Raw genomic sequence first — 14,355 nt, 5'->3', positions numbered from 1 at the left:
ATTTGTCATGACTGAGTCACTCAGTTGTAATCCAAAATGCAAATTAAGGTACAGAAAGTTATATTCAAATAACTTTTAACTTCTGGCTTCATTTCAGGTGAGCAAGCATGCTGCAGTTGAGTAATGCTGCTGAATTTTTTCCCATTTTGTACTGTAAGGCTTTAAAAAATGAGAACCTTGGCATTTTGTATAGGTCAAGCTAAGTGGTATCATAGGTTGAGTTCTGGCATTCAATCTAAATGCCCTAATGTTTGTACTCTACAGCCAGATTTGAGACATTACTTAAACTGTCTACAGCCAAACAAACAGTGATCACTGCACGAGCCCCCTACAAGAGTTATCTACTCTTCCTTCTCTGCTTTCCTGTGTCAGACAAATGCCATTTCAAAGTGTCAAGAAAACCATTAGGCACTCTCCACACTTGGAAGGGATGCTGACTTTTTAAAAAGTTTGAGCTGAATTTTTTCACGTCATGGAACATTTTGATTTAAAAAGATATTTATTGATACAAGAGTTCAAGCGGCGTGCACCAAATGACTGGGAAATAAAGAGTCTTTGCTGTTTCTTGTAAAATCTATCTTCTAAGGCTTTTCTATAACTGTTGTAGCAAAGGCTGATCATTCTTACTAACTTAGTGTGACTCGGAGTTTCCATTAATCACCTCCTAGGAAAGCAACTGTTCCCAGTCCTGTGGACTGTTTGTCTCTTCCTGCTCAGTGTGCTAGGGTAGCCTTCATTCTATGTTTGCCACAGCATAATCACTTAGCAGCTCGCCAATGATGATGTTGTTCAGATCCAGATGATCAAATGTCATCAACTAAGCATTTACACACAGTACCTTGGTTTTGGAATTTAGTGCAGGATTTAACTGAAGAAGACTAAGGAAAGTTCTGCAAGAGAAAGTTAAGAAGCTGAAAGTATAATTTGAACCAAGACAGATTTTGTAACTTACAGTAGATGCAGTAGGTGTGTTCAAAAACTTTCTTCTGGCTTTACAGATTTCAAAGAATTTCAAGACATCCCCTATTCTTATAAGGAGTAATTCTGCTACTTGAGGATTTTCCAATCCAAAGGACTTCCCTAAGGGAGCCACACTACAAGACCTGGTGTTAACAGTTGCTTCTCAGATGGGATAGGGAATCTGCCCTAATCAGTGCTATCAGCTGATGTATCTCTTGTGTACTGCAGAGTGTTGGGTGGAATTCTGTTTGTACCACCTGTATAAAACAAGCTGGAGCTCTGATGGGGACAAGGGGCATACAGGCACATACACTCTATTGGTACCTCTATATCTCCCACTTCACCTCTCTGGAGGGCTGGGTAGCTAGTTTTGGTTCTTCACCAGACGTTAGGGGCTGTAGGGCCCCTGTCACTTTATAGCTACCACCAAAGAACATTTTTTCCCTCCACTGGAAGCTAGTTAAACATATGAAAGCTAAGGCCACTCTGTTTCTAAATGAGCACTACCACAGAAGGACTCACTGTGTGTTGAGTTCATCCATTTACTAAATTCCAGCCCATCCTTGGGCAGACAAGCCATTAATACCATATTTAACATATTTTTTACTTCCTCCTTTTTAATCAACTGGTACAGAAGCCTACTGCTGTTTCATATTTCTGAAATATCTGATCAAATAGAATGTCTGACTTTAATCACAACTGCACTGCACATGTCTTGGTAATCTTTTGCCTCATCTACTCCAACCTCTGCCATTTTGACTTTCATCTCATCATGCTTCCTTCTGGTGTATACAAAATTCTGCTAAACCAAATTTACACTCAAAAAAATCAAGCCCTTGTCACTTCCCTTTTTCAGACACCTCCTGCAGATTCTGGTAAATTCATACACAACATGTGAGCTTCTTATCAAAAACTTCTTCACATTGTCTGATTCCCTGACCAGTGCAATACCTGACTCATCCATAGTAAAATACCCCTTTTGTTTTCTTTCCTGACGTTACTACTTTTCCTATAAAAACCATGTCTTTTTGCTTTTTATTTTGTGTCAGATGGCTGCTTTTTCTCCATTTCAGCCACTCCTTCCAGTGTGTTTCTCACAGTAAGTCCTTCACTAGTGTTCAGCTAAAGCTTTCACTGTCTGATAGGCTTAGACTGTATTATTGATGCTTTATAGATAAACAATACATTGTAACTATCAGTAAACTATACTTACCAATACTGCATGTGGAAAATAAACTTGAGAGAAGTCAGCCCAAATTACACCTTGGAAATTTATGATTAAAAAAACCCAAAAAGCAAACAAACAAATGTTTCACCTCAGCAATCAGAAATTAAGAGAGAGCGTGATCGTGTGCATGTGCATGTTTTTCTGGCTCAAAGTCTGATTTTTCCCCATTTCTGTCAATTCAAGTTTCACCATTGTCCTCAGTGTGCCCAAGGCCAACCGTGTGAAGGGGCTACAGCAAAGACAAACTGATAGATTACGAACAGCCTTGCTTAGGTTGTAAACCCAGTAAGTTTTACTTGATTTTGACCAGCTTAGTTGTCTTCCTTCCAGGCTCATTTGTTAGGACCCATAGAAATGAATTTGTTTCTGATATTTACAGCAGAGGAGAGGGAGTTAACGTGCATCACTGTGGATTCTACTTCAGTATGTTTCAGTGCCAAATCTGTTTCTAAGGGAGTTTGACCTATGAAGGAGCCTTGAAACTTGCCTGCAACTACCCTCTGGACAATGACTGATCAGGTCAAGTGCACTGCTGAGAATATTTTAAAATGGGTCTAAATATTTCTGTATAGGTTTTGTACATTATTGATGATGATTTCTTGAATATTTTTGTAGGAGTTTTTGTGATGTTGACAGTGGCTCTTTGTGTGTTTTCATATCTGCTTTGAGTGCATTTGATGGGACCTACCAAACATATAGAGACCTCATTTAAATATAATCCACTCCTTGGGAAGAGGATGATGTGGCCTACATTGAGATTAGTGAACTGCATGGCAGAGAATGTTCTAAGACCAAGTTTTAACCCATTTATATTTTAGGGAAGTTTATGCCCCTGAAAGCTGACAGTGGGGAAATTCCCACATCTCCCATTAAAATGTTCCCACCTTCTGCTTTACAACAGAAAGAATGACAGAAAGATCTTCTAGGCCAAAGAATTCAGTCATGTTATTTCTACTATCCCAATTAGAAATGCCTCCTTGCACTATTGCAACTAGAAATATTGCCACACTATTTGTTGTTGAGCTTCTTCCAACAGAAATACCACAAAAATGCTTTTTCTTTGGGATATTTAGACTATGAAATTCTTACAAATTGTATATATCAACATAGTTCAAATGAGTACCAAGTATATTTCTTTTTTAACATTTCAGTGTTTTGTGACCAAACTTCCCTTTCCATTTTGAGGACAAAACATCAGATTAGAGATCTTGCTGGAAAGAAATTATCACCAGAATTCTTACTTGGTAAAAGATGAAGAAAATATAAGTAATTAAGAAATGTACAAAACTTAATCTTTGCTTTAAAAGCAAGTCAGAATTCTGTCTTTCCTTGAAAAGGAGATTGCCTGGTGTATTTAAGCAGGATGGACAGACAAATGGATATCTTTCTGGTTGATTTATTTGTATACATGTTATGTCCTACTCAGCGGGCTTAGGGGAAGGTTGCTTGATTCACTCTGGGTGGTGCATGAAAGAAACAACAAAATTCTCAGGAGGTTCAATAACAAACTTTTACTTGCAAACTTTAAAACATCAAGGTAGAATAAGGTACTTGGAAAATTTTAAAACAACATGCAGATAAAGTAAAGCACTTCACAAACTTTAACATAGAACACTTAAACTTAGCTGACTTTGACTTATCCAGACACAAAGAAGCTCTTACTGAGGCACTGACTGGAATTTTTTAGTCTGGCTTGCAATATACTTCAAGAAGAAGAAGTTGGGAGAAGAAAGAGAGAAAGAGAAAGAAAGGATAAGAGTAGAAACGTCTCACCACCCATGGATCCAGTGACAAGACTTGGTTGTTGCAATTTTGATGTCTGTTGGTTAAAACGTTGGTCCATAAAGGGAAGCCTACAAAACACAAGGTTCAGTATGTTAACATACTCTCAGGCTGGGTAGGAACACCCAGGTACCTCTCCTGGGGCTGGAGTTTTACTCTGTGATGTAACACTGTGGATCATGTGCAGTCCTCTGGTGGAAGGCCCCAGAAATGAGTGTGAGGGCACTTCAGGGATGTTTGATGGTTTATCACCCCTTGTAAGACATGACAGCTGCCTTCACATCAGCATAGTTGAGCCAAATACGCCCAGTCAGAAGAGATGAACACCTTCAGGCCTACATGTAAATGTCCCAATATCTCTCTGGAGTGGTTGGGGGAGAAAGTTTTACAGCTGAGCAAGTTATGTCCCATCAGAAGGGATGAATAATGTGAATGTTCTGATACCTTTTTCAGAGAGGAACCTTACAGCTGGGCCAGTTGTGCAAGGAAAGACATTGGCGTGATGATAAATAGGACTATCCCACCTCAAAGGGTCTGCTTCTTATTGGCTTCTTCTCTTATGTGGCTCAAACCCCAGCTTTTTGCTAAACAGGGGTTGATCTGTCATGGTCATTCTATGGTGCTCAAGCCCTCTGAATGTGTAACCTTGAACATCATCAGCAAAGCACCCACTGCTTTTGCAAACGGCTGACTGAGCCTTTAACTTTTCAGTCTCTCACAACACTTAGTTATGCAGGTCTTTCAAATTCTGCTACCAGAATGAGCACTGGTAGGGAAATCACATCCATTTTCGATAGCTTCATTTAGGATATTTTCTAATTAGAAATATTTGGTTATGTGAATGAACAGATATGTCTTTCATGTCTTCTTTTCAGTTTACTGCATTGAAAGATTCAAAGACTGACTTGTAAGGTCAAAACAGGGAATGAAAACCTCTGAAATTCTGCTTCTTTGGTGACACAATTGTTGGAGAGCAAGTGAATCAAAAGGGAGGTGTCCTTTCTATGTTCATCACCGCTTTCAAATGGTTCTCTGCAAAAAAAATGTCCTTGAAATCTCCAAAATCTGGAGGAGAGCTAGATAAGGTGATAAAGCTTACAAATAAATATATGGAGATCCATCCTGTGAGAATTCAGGCCCACAGCAATTTCCTTGATTAAATTGCTTATCACCTTGTGTGTATTGTCAGTGCACATTTTTGGAGGCTCACTAGGAGGTAAAGCTTGCCAAAAGTTGCTTGGACGACCAGTATTGATTGTGATGAAGCTGAATGCTGGATTCCCTCCACCTTGGGAAAGTTTAGGTTCAGTTGAGAAACATCTACCTTATGCCACTTAACATGAGGGATCAAAGAGGACCACCAGTCTAAACTTGTTCTCCAACTTCCCTGCATTGTGTTCATATTTAAAACCTGACTGAATGTTATGGCTTGTAGTCTCCTCTAGGTAGCAAAGGTGATAACTGGCCTTGCTTTGACTTCTAGGAGTGAAAGAACTGACCCATAAAGATGAAGAAAAAATTTTATGGTTTATGAAATATATTTCTATTCTATGTCCAACACTAAAAAAGCTCATCTTAGCATTTGGTTTCTTTTCATTTCCCTTAAGTTGCTCATTCAAATGCTATGGTTCTGCAGCATCCCAGGGGAGCAGCCCAGGAAGGCTGAGACTCATGAAGGAACTCTCAGATCTGGTAACTGCACCACCAGTTTCCAGAGAGTGATGCTTCAACAGGCTACAGGCAAACAGGGATGTCTGAACACAAATAATTTCGGCATTCAAAGGCGGTTCCCAGGTCGAGCACCAGAATGGGCTCTGGATTGGTACTGAGAAATGAGGAAGAGAATGTCACTCAGAGCCTCTCTTTCCTCTGACTCACGCTGCTTTTATCGTAGTATGGCCGCACTGATCAGCCAGCACACCATCATGGATAGACATCGGAAATGGACCCACAAAGTAACCACAGAAACAAGCAACATCTAGGTAGGTCCTTTTGCTCCAGCCTAAAATGTAATCTTTTATCCCCAAAACTATTTGGCAGTCTCTGTAGTTGTTGAGTAACTGGGTTAGAATTTTTTGTTTATTTTCTTTAAACAAAATAGGATTGTTATTGTGCAATAGCATTGTTCTGGGATGCAGACAGCTTTTGCAGGCTGTCTGCAGCTTTGTATTTTTAAAGTATCTGTGTTTTTAAAACAAAGGTCAGTGATCATGCTATCAGGTCGTTACTGGATCTGCGTCACTGAGGGATAAGAGCCTACTGATAAGTGGGCGACCAACTCCCCTATGCCTCCAGGAGCAGCTTGGGAGCAACCATCTGCAGGGCTACTGCAGGGCTACTGCATCCTCCCACCCTGCCCAGCCATGCTGCAGGTCAAGGTTGTCTTTCCCAGGTGTTCCCTGTCCAGACAGGCCATGGAACGTGATTTAGTACTGCTGGTAATCAGCACCTTGAAGTAAATTAAAAGCAAGACTGTAAATCTTGACATGCTCTTTCATCCATGACTTTTTGGTTTTTAACATCAAAATAGACTGACATTCCTCTGCCACACGGCAGGGTTGGGTCTTGTTTTACTGAGAAATTGAAGACTCCATCCACAGTGCTCCTGCTGTAACAATATAGCATGTGGGAAGAGGGTGAGTGACGTGTTGAATAGAGTACTGGCTTTGTTCCTCTGGGATCCACTTTTCAGCTAAATCTCAAGTCCTCTGTTAAATGAGTAGTCTCTGTTCCACTCCTGGGAGAGCAGCAGTCTGCATTAGAAAACCACGGTGCATTAATTCATCAGGCTCAGTAGCTGAAAGCTAGGAGCTAGATTCTCAGAGAAAGTTAATGTCTTCCTACTGGACAGAGGATCACTTCTGCCCCTCCAAGTTCAGGTCAGAAGTCAACTGATGGGCATCTTGCCCATTATGAAGCCAAGGACACTTCTGCTGAAGCTAGTCTCAACCACAAAATGTAGCAGTAATGTAATTCTCCAGCTAGCATCTGCTAACACGCCTCCCAGACAGCACTATTATTAGTCCAAAACGAAGTGAGGAAACTGTTAGTCCAAAAAAGCCTTAATACTGGTCCACAGACTGATCTCACTGTTTAACTATGAGGTATTCCACCAATGTCAATAGAATTACTCAGCCCTTAAGAAGACCTGAATCTAGCCCAATGTCATACAGATGTCAACGTCTCAGCACATCTTTTACAACAGTGAGCCAAATCTCACAACACATGGTGTCTGATAATCAGTGGGAAGCTGGTCCGTACCATGTGGTCCTCTGGGAAAAGGCTGTAAGAAACACAATTCAAGGGCTGTAGCAGGAATTGTGTTTGTGCTGCAAGGCAGTGCTATGCAGAGGTCTGGAAACAGGGTAGACAAAGCATGGCAAGAATATATTCCCCAAGGGTGGCAATGGAGATCTGACACAGGAACACAGCTTCCAGGTCTAAGTCAGTATCTCTGTGCTGCCCTGTACAGATACTCCTGTTACCAAGAGGCTCCTTTAACAGGAGTTCTTTACACAGTGCTAGGCTGCCTCGTACAGATGTACCTGAGAGACCCTGTTTCTGTGAGAGGGAGATAAATGGAAGTAGTACTTTCATTGAAACAGCTGTGAGTAAGTCTGTGCAGCTTGATAAGACCTGAATGGAGCCAAAACAGTTGTATGAAATTCTGAAGTATGCCTTTCCTCTTTCCTTGCAACCAATGAGACATTAGTCTACCTTTCACTTAGCATCTCTGGCACCATCATATCCATTCTCTCTGTCTTTCCTTCATCGCCTCCTTTGGCATCTCTTTCTCTGATGACCTGTCCTGAAGCTTCACTGCAGCCTTCCAGGACTCACCACTCAGCAACACCAGCACCCCAGTCAACTGAAATGACTGTGGCCAAATAATTAATTATTATTCTTCATTGTATACATTAGGGAGAACTCTCCCAACTAATAATGGTTTAGATTAAAACTTATCTGTGTTTCCAGCCACTTAAGAGTTGTTAGGCGTTGTACTTCCAGTAATAAGTAAGTCATAAGTAAGGCCAAGCTGGAGTGTGAAAAATTGCTTTTTTCCTTCAGAACACTCATTCATTATTAATCTCTCAGCTACAAGTGTGATGACTGGAGTGTTACTTCAGGGAGACTGATAGCAGTGCTATGTCTTGGGGTAGGGGGTCAGTATCTTAGAGCTATTTGTTTTAGATAAGCAATTAGGCCAAGGTTATCAAGCTTGTGTGAAAAAAAAAAAAGGCATTTAATTCTGATCCTGACTTAGGCACTTCAGTGGATTAGCAGGAACCTGAAAGCCAATTTAGTTGTTGGCTCCTACGTGTACGTGATTGGGTTGGTAAATGTTTGACTTCATTTTCCATAAAAGAAACCAAACCAAAAATTACCTAAAACTAAATACAAAGAAAGAAGACTAACTGTTTTGGAAATAGGGTGATGTAGCAGAGCAAAGGTACATAGTCATCAGCTCCTGCTGAGGAAGGTGCACACCTGCAGCATCCTGGAAATCATATCAGCAGTCTTGAACAAAAGACCAGACAGTCCTGTGTTTAAGATAATAATTACAGGGAAAACTGGATGGGGAGCATGCTGTGGTCCTAATTGCATCTAAATACAAAGCCGAGTGTTTTAAAGGCAGTGTTTAAATCAAAGCACATTCCCCTTTCATTTCTGGACCTTCAAGGCAGAGTGAATTCATAGCAAATTCTAAGGCTTTAAAGTCCTTTCCCATACATTAAATCATCAAAGACTTTCCTGCATGTATTTTGGACTGGCTTATGGCCAACCAGGGGAGATCTGACCATTTTCACTATATCTGCTTAGTGTTCCCACAGCAAAAGAAAGCATCTTGGGTAGGAACCAACCTACTTGCTGACTGTTAAATTCACACTACCTGTGTTTGTCTGAACAGTGGAAAATACAAATCCCCATTTTCTCAGGGCTAATATTCCTTTTAAAATTCAAAACGCCACTAACAGAACCAGAGGAAAGCTCTGTCCCTGCACTTAGCAATCTAAGGACAAACTCCCAGAATACCCATCTCTCAAAAAAAAAAAAATCCTTCAATAACTACCTCTCTCCCCCAAAGAAAAACACCTCAGAACTTCATCTAGAATCTCCTAGCATGACAAAAGAGAGTAACTCCACAGCCAAGTCTCCTCATGGAGAGGAACCACAATGAATGTGCCTCACCCTGATGTCCCCATGCCAGACCTTGCAGTTGATATGGCACCAGCATCTTACCTCAATCAAGGAGACTCAAGACACACTCTATCAGGTGTGAAAACACAAAGTTCACAGTTCCCACAGGCAGGTGTGGAGAGGACAAAGACTTTATATATATAACCAGGTGAATGGAAAAGCTGCTAGGCAGAAAAAAGGGCAAACCCTGTAAAGAAAACGTAAAGCAGCTGCCTACAAGGCAAAAACCACAAAAGTTTAACAAGTGATATAACTTTTGTATCAGTTGTAGTTTTCTATAAACTTCAAGTGTATCCTATATATAGTGACCACAGTAGAGGTTTACACAATGTACTAGGGAACTGAGTTGTGCCTGGGAGAAAATAATTTTTTACCACCTTTTACATCCATAGTATTGATGGACCAATTTCCACTAGACCCTGATTCAGCTGCAATGAGTAAAGGAACAACAGAAAACTAGCATGTATTGCATACAGGAAATACTGCAATCTGTGTCTATAGGGCTCAAATTGCAGCAAGCTGACATTGCAAGCACAGGTGAAATATCTGCTGCACATTGCCCTGCCCTCCTAATTTCTGGACCACTGAGGAATCCAAAGGCATTGAACACAGCTGACTAACAATGGGCAGGATTTTTTCTTTACCACTGTGTCTAGCCAAAGCCATCCTTTAACAGTGGAGAGAAAAACATGTATGTTTAAAAAAAAGTTCCAGGATGTTTGAGGTTTTGTTGTATTAAAAATGAATGGAAACTTTGTGATAGATGAAAAATGAGAGAGGTAAAGGGTACACTTTGAATTTAACCAATTCCTCCCTAAGGTAAGACACAGGTGGAGGATCTCAGGTGTTCTTCCTTTGCATTAGGCAGATGAACCTAAAACCTGTCCCATCCTCCTAAATTTCCTAGTCACCAATCCAAGAGCCAGCTGCTCCTTATTCCTCATGGTAAAAGGGTTTTGTCCAGACTGTACAATTGTCCATAGGTTGAGTTCTGCAGTCCAAGCTTTTGATAGAGATAATTAATGAAGAGGTAATAGCAGACATATCCAGGATGTATCAGGAGGAAACTTGATAGGATAGATTTATCAATGAATTTTTTCCTTATCTTTTTACTATCTCTGTGCTTATGATGCAATGGGGCCGTGTTGTACTCAGTGGCAAAACTTGCACTAGGTTTCGTCACTTGATTGCAGACAGTCTTTGTGTTCACAGCTGAAGAAAAAAGACCATACCCAGCTGCCCAGCAAGGGAATAGCATGCATGGAAGAGAAGGAAGAGCAAAAGGAAAAGCAACACGTGCCTATTGGCCTCCCCCTCCTCCCACCTCGCCTCTTGTGCATCCCCCAAGGTCAGGCACAATCTGTCCCTTTGTATCCAGGAAAGAAATAGGACGCAAAGTGTTAGGAATTTCCTAAAACTGTCTTGAATCATGTGCTGTTTAAGTAACTGTCATTTTGCTGCCTGGTTCATTGACACTTGGGTCTTAAATGGTGCTTATGGAGGAGTAATATTTTCAGCTCTGAAGGGGTAAAGAAAACAGTTTTAGAAAACAAAAGCCTTTGAACAGTGATATGCCAAGGAGGAATATGTTGATATGCTTATTTCATATAAAGCCTACATTCTCTTTGCATGAAATCAACAAGACGTTAAAGTAAGTATTTCACCGAAGTGTGACATTCAGGAGAGGTCTATTTTCATAGAAGAAAAAAGTTAGAACAGATGGTTGAAGGAAAAATTAGTTTAGAGACATCAGAAACAGCTGAATAAACTTTCAGTAGTCTAAGAGAAAAAGAGTCTCAATCTTCTGGTTTATTCTTATTTTCCTATTTACATTCTTTAAATGCACTGGAAACGGCATTCAGCTTTTCCAGTACCTTAGCCTTTTTAATTTATTGAATTTTTTTGGTTTGGGTATCATAATTTTTAAGGTCATGGGGATGAATACTGTTAAAACAACACTAGATTTAGTGTTACTGTCTGTATGCTAATCTAAAATTAATAAACTTAGAGGCATACAAGGCTTCAGAGCTATTATTAGTCCACAGCTCATGAGCACATCATAACAGAGGTGGGATTAAGAACCTGGTTCATGTATTAGAAAGAAAAAAGTCAGTCATTACTTTCCTTAGACAGTTTCTGCTCTATATTGCAGTATAAAAATGCATGTCTGTTTGATAGCTCATTGCCAGCCTCACCTGATATGTTCAGTGCCAGTGGAAGAAATTTTGCTCAGTGATTAATATCCTGATAGATTAGAGAGTGGTCAGATTTTTTTTTTTTGGTGTAACAAGAACTTTAGATTGAAATGGAGAAGAAGTAAACTGCTGGAAACAGCATTTTACATGAAAAAAACAATTTCTGCTTCCAGGCATGTGAAAGACATTAGATAAGCAACCTTTTTAAATGATACCAGATCCAATTTGTATCGGTACTGATCTGGATTAAGAATTCAAGAGTGGTGAAATAAGACATAGTCTAAACATTTATTAGCAATTAGAAAGACCTAATATCAGATATTGTTATTAATTCTTTTCTGCATGGGAGACTTTTAAAATCTCAATTTGTATATGAGTCCATAGTCATTATACCTGTATGGTAAAATAGTAAATGCTTTTCTGAGACATACAGGGAATTATCTAAGTCTGGGACAGGAAGGTGAAGATCATGAATTTTTGATAAATAATGTATATAGATTTGATTTGATTTGATTGAATGTGAGGCAGTGGTTTGGTAATCCTAGAGTAATTTTATGATTAGAGAAGTCTGAGTCCCAGAGATAGTGGGAGTGTTTTCAGCAACAGTAATGAAACAGAATTGTCATTATTTAAAAAAAAAAATTATTTTCATTAAAAAATGCTCCTCATGGTAAAATATATGTAACATATATCCAGAAACAAACTTTGTTTCTCTCATGTCAAATAGAAACATAATAATAAACAAAAATAGTTTAGTCTGGAAGTGTTAAGATTGTTGGCATAGGCAAGGAGTTTGAGTATTTTTCCCACTCAGGAATATCAATGAGTTATAAACAAAACAATATTTTTTTCATCCTCAGATCTAAAGTGAGAAAATGTTTTCCTGGTGGCAGAACTCCAGAATAAAAACTATAATAAGGTTGAATTTAATGACTGATGCCAGAGACATCATCTTCCAAATTTTTTTTATGATAAGTTGTCTTTTCTACCAAAGCAAAGACACTAGATTTTATATTTTTTAAATTAATATATGAATGGTTTTATAGATAACTAAAAATCAAAGCAAACCCAATGAAAAATCAATAACCAACACTAACCCTTGAGTAAACAATAAAATTTAGATACAATTTTCTGTTCTTTCAGCAGAATGTCAAATTATTTCCAACTGAAATTTGACAAAAAATTTTGTTCAGGATTTCTTAGGAAATTTATTTATGTTTATCCTAATTTTGATCTTTCATGAAAAAAAAGTGAATATTTTGAGTAGCTTTATTTTTAGCCTATAGTGTTGGAATACTTTGTTTACTTCCCTTCATAGTTCCAAAGCAAACATCTTATCTTGACTTCATTTTTAGTCTACTAATTTTTAGAGCAGTGTGGGACTTTTGTTCCGTACAATAGCAGAATGGAGCCAAAGCTGTGTTTATAACCTGTGTTTATTAAGAGAGATAAGTCATTCCATAATAAACTTGTTTTATTAATAATCTAATCTTGTTCCAGTGGCTGAATGAGAGTCATATCCTTCCAGGACAGCTTCCAGGACAGGACCCTCAAGGAAGATAATTTTAATTTACTGGTAGAGAAGCACACATGGAGAGTTGAAAGACCAGAGAGGAAACCAACTGGTTTATGAATATGATCTAAAGTCCCTTTTACAGAAAAATTTGAAAATATTATTTGTATTAGAAAGATGTGAACTTTTATGTTTGATTTTAACAAATTCATTGATGTACACACATGAAAAAGTATAATTCAGCTTCTGCTGAATTTTTTTTTTGTACAATTTGGATGAAGTTCAGATGAAGTCATTGCATCTATGCTTCCCCATGCCATCCTTCACTTTACCATTATGTCATGCTAGCATTTTGAACTGCCTGAGCAGGCCCTATATCTCATGTGAAATGTTCCAACCACTTGAGTATTGCTACATAAGGTAGCAATGAAACAACAAGTAGGCCACATCTATGTCTTTATCATATTGACATTTTAAAAGACATAGTTCATCAGCTTCTTCTTAATGACTGTTTAAAGAAATTCTCAAGCTTCAAATACTCAAGACTGGTCAAATGAGGCATTGGATGATACCCAGTTTTCCTTCTATTTGTCACAGGTAGACTTTATTGAATTTTTTGATGATTTTGATGGGTTTTGGGCAAACTGCTTTGTGAAAAATGTCTCCCTTTTATTGCACACTTGTTAATATCAGAAAAGTGCTTTCTGCATGTGCTATTAAATGAAAACTGTTTTCTACCATCAGGATAAAACTGGAACTTACACATGAGCCACAACTGGGAGACAGCTTAGCTGAACATGGATTCACTGTCCAGTTCAGTTAATACAGCCTTTGAAGTTATGGGGAGATCACCCACAATTTCTGTCGATGTTGTAGTAAATGTCTAACATTTGGTTCAACAAAACTTCAAATGTGTCTATTGTTGGAATCCGAATGCAGTTGTGCTTCCCTTCTGACTGGATACGTTCCCATGCTGTGTGAAGAGTCCACCTCCAGCCTCGGCGAAACTCTGGAAGAGCTCATGGAAAATCGAGGCACTGTAGCTCAGATCTCTGCCTTGTCCGTTCCCGAGATTTGGGACCACCATCCAACAGCCAGTCTTTGGATGTCCATACTGTCTTTTTGCAGGCACTCACAGTTAACATAAATGCTCTCCCAGAAGCCAAACAGATCCTTCCCTGTTTAACCCCTATGTGTTGTATAATAACACTCACCTTCAAGATTTTCACAGCTCCTAAAGACAATATAGCTCTTAACAGGCAAAGCACAAGAGAGATTAGAAGCCAACAAGCAAACAAGCTGCATACAAATTCTCTGTAATTCATTCTTTCACTGAGGGACCATCTGTATAGGACATCGCAATCACAAAAGCACCTGATATCCTCAGTTCCTACCCTGGCTCTGCTTATCTTGAGCAAACGGCGCTCCATAAATGTCCCTCTTTTGTCATTAGTTTTGAATCAGTCCATGGAGGTGAT

This window comes from Corvus hawaiiensis, chromosome 3 (genome assembly GCF_020740725.1).
Source record: "Corvus hawaiiensis isolate bCorHaw1 chromosome 3, bCorHaw1.pri.cur, whole genome shotgun sequence".
Taxonomy (NCBI): domain Eukaryota; kingdom Metazoa; phylum Chordata; class Aves; order Passeriformes; family Corvidae; genus Corvus; species Corvus hawaiiensis.
The sequence above is the reverse complement of the archived record's forward strand: the minus strand, read 5'-3'. Positions refer to the sequence as shown.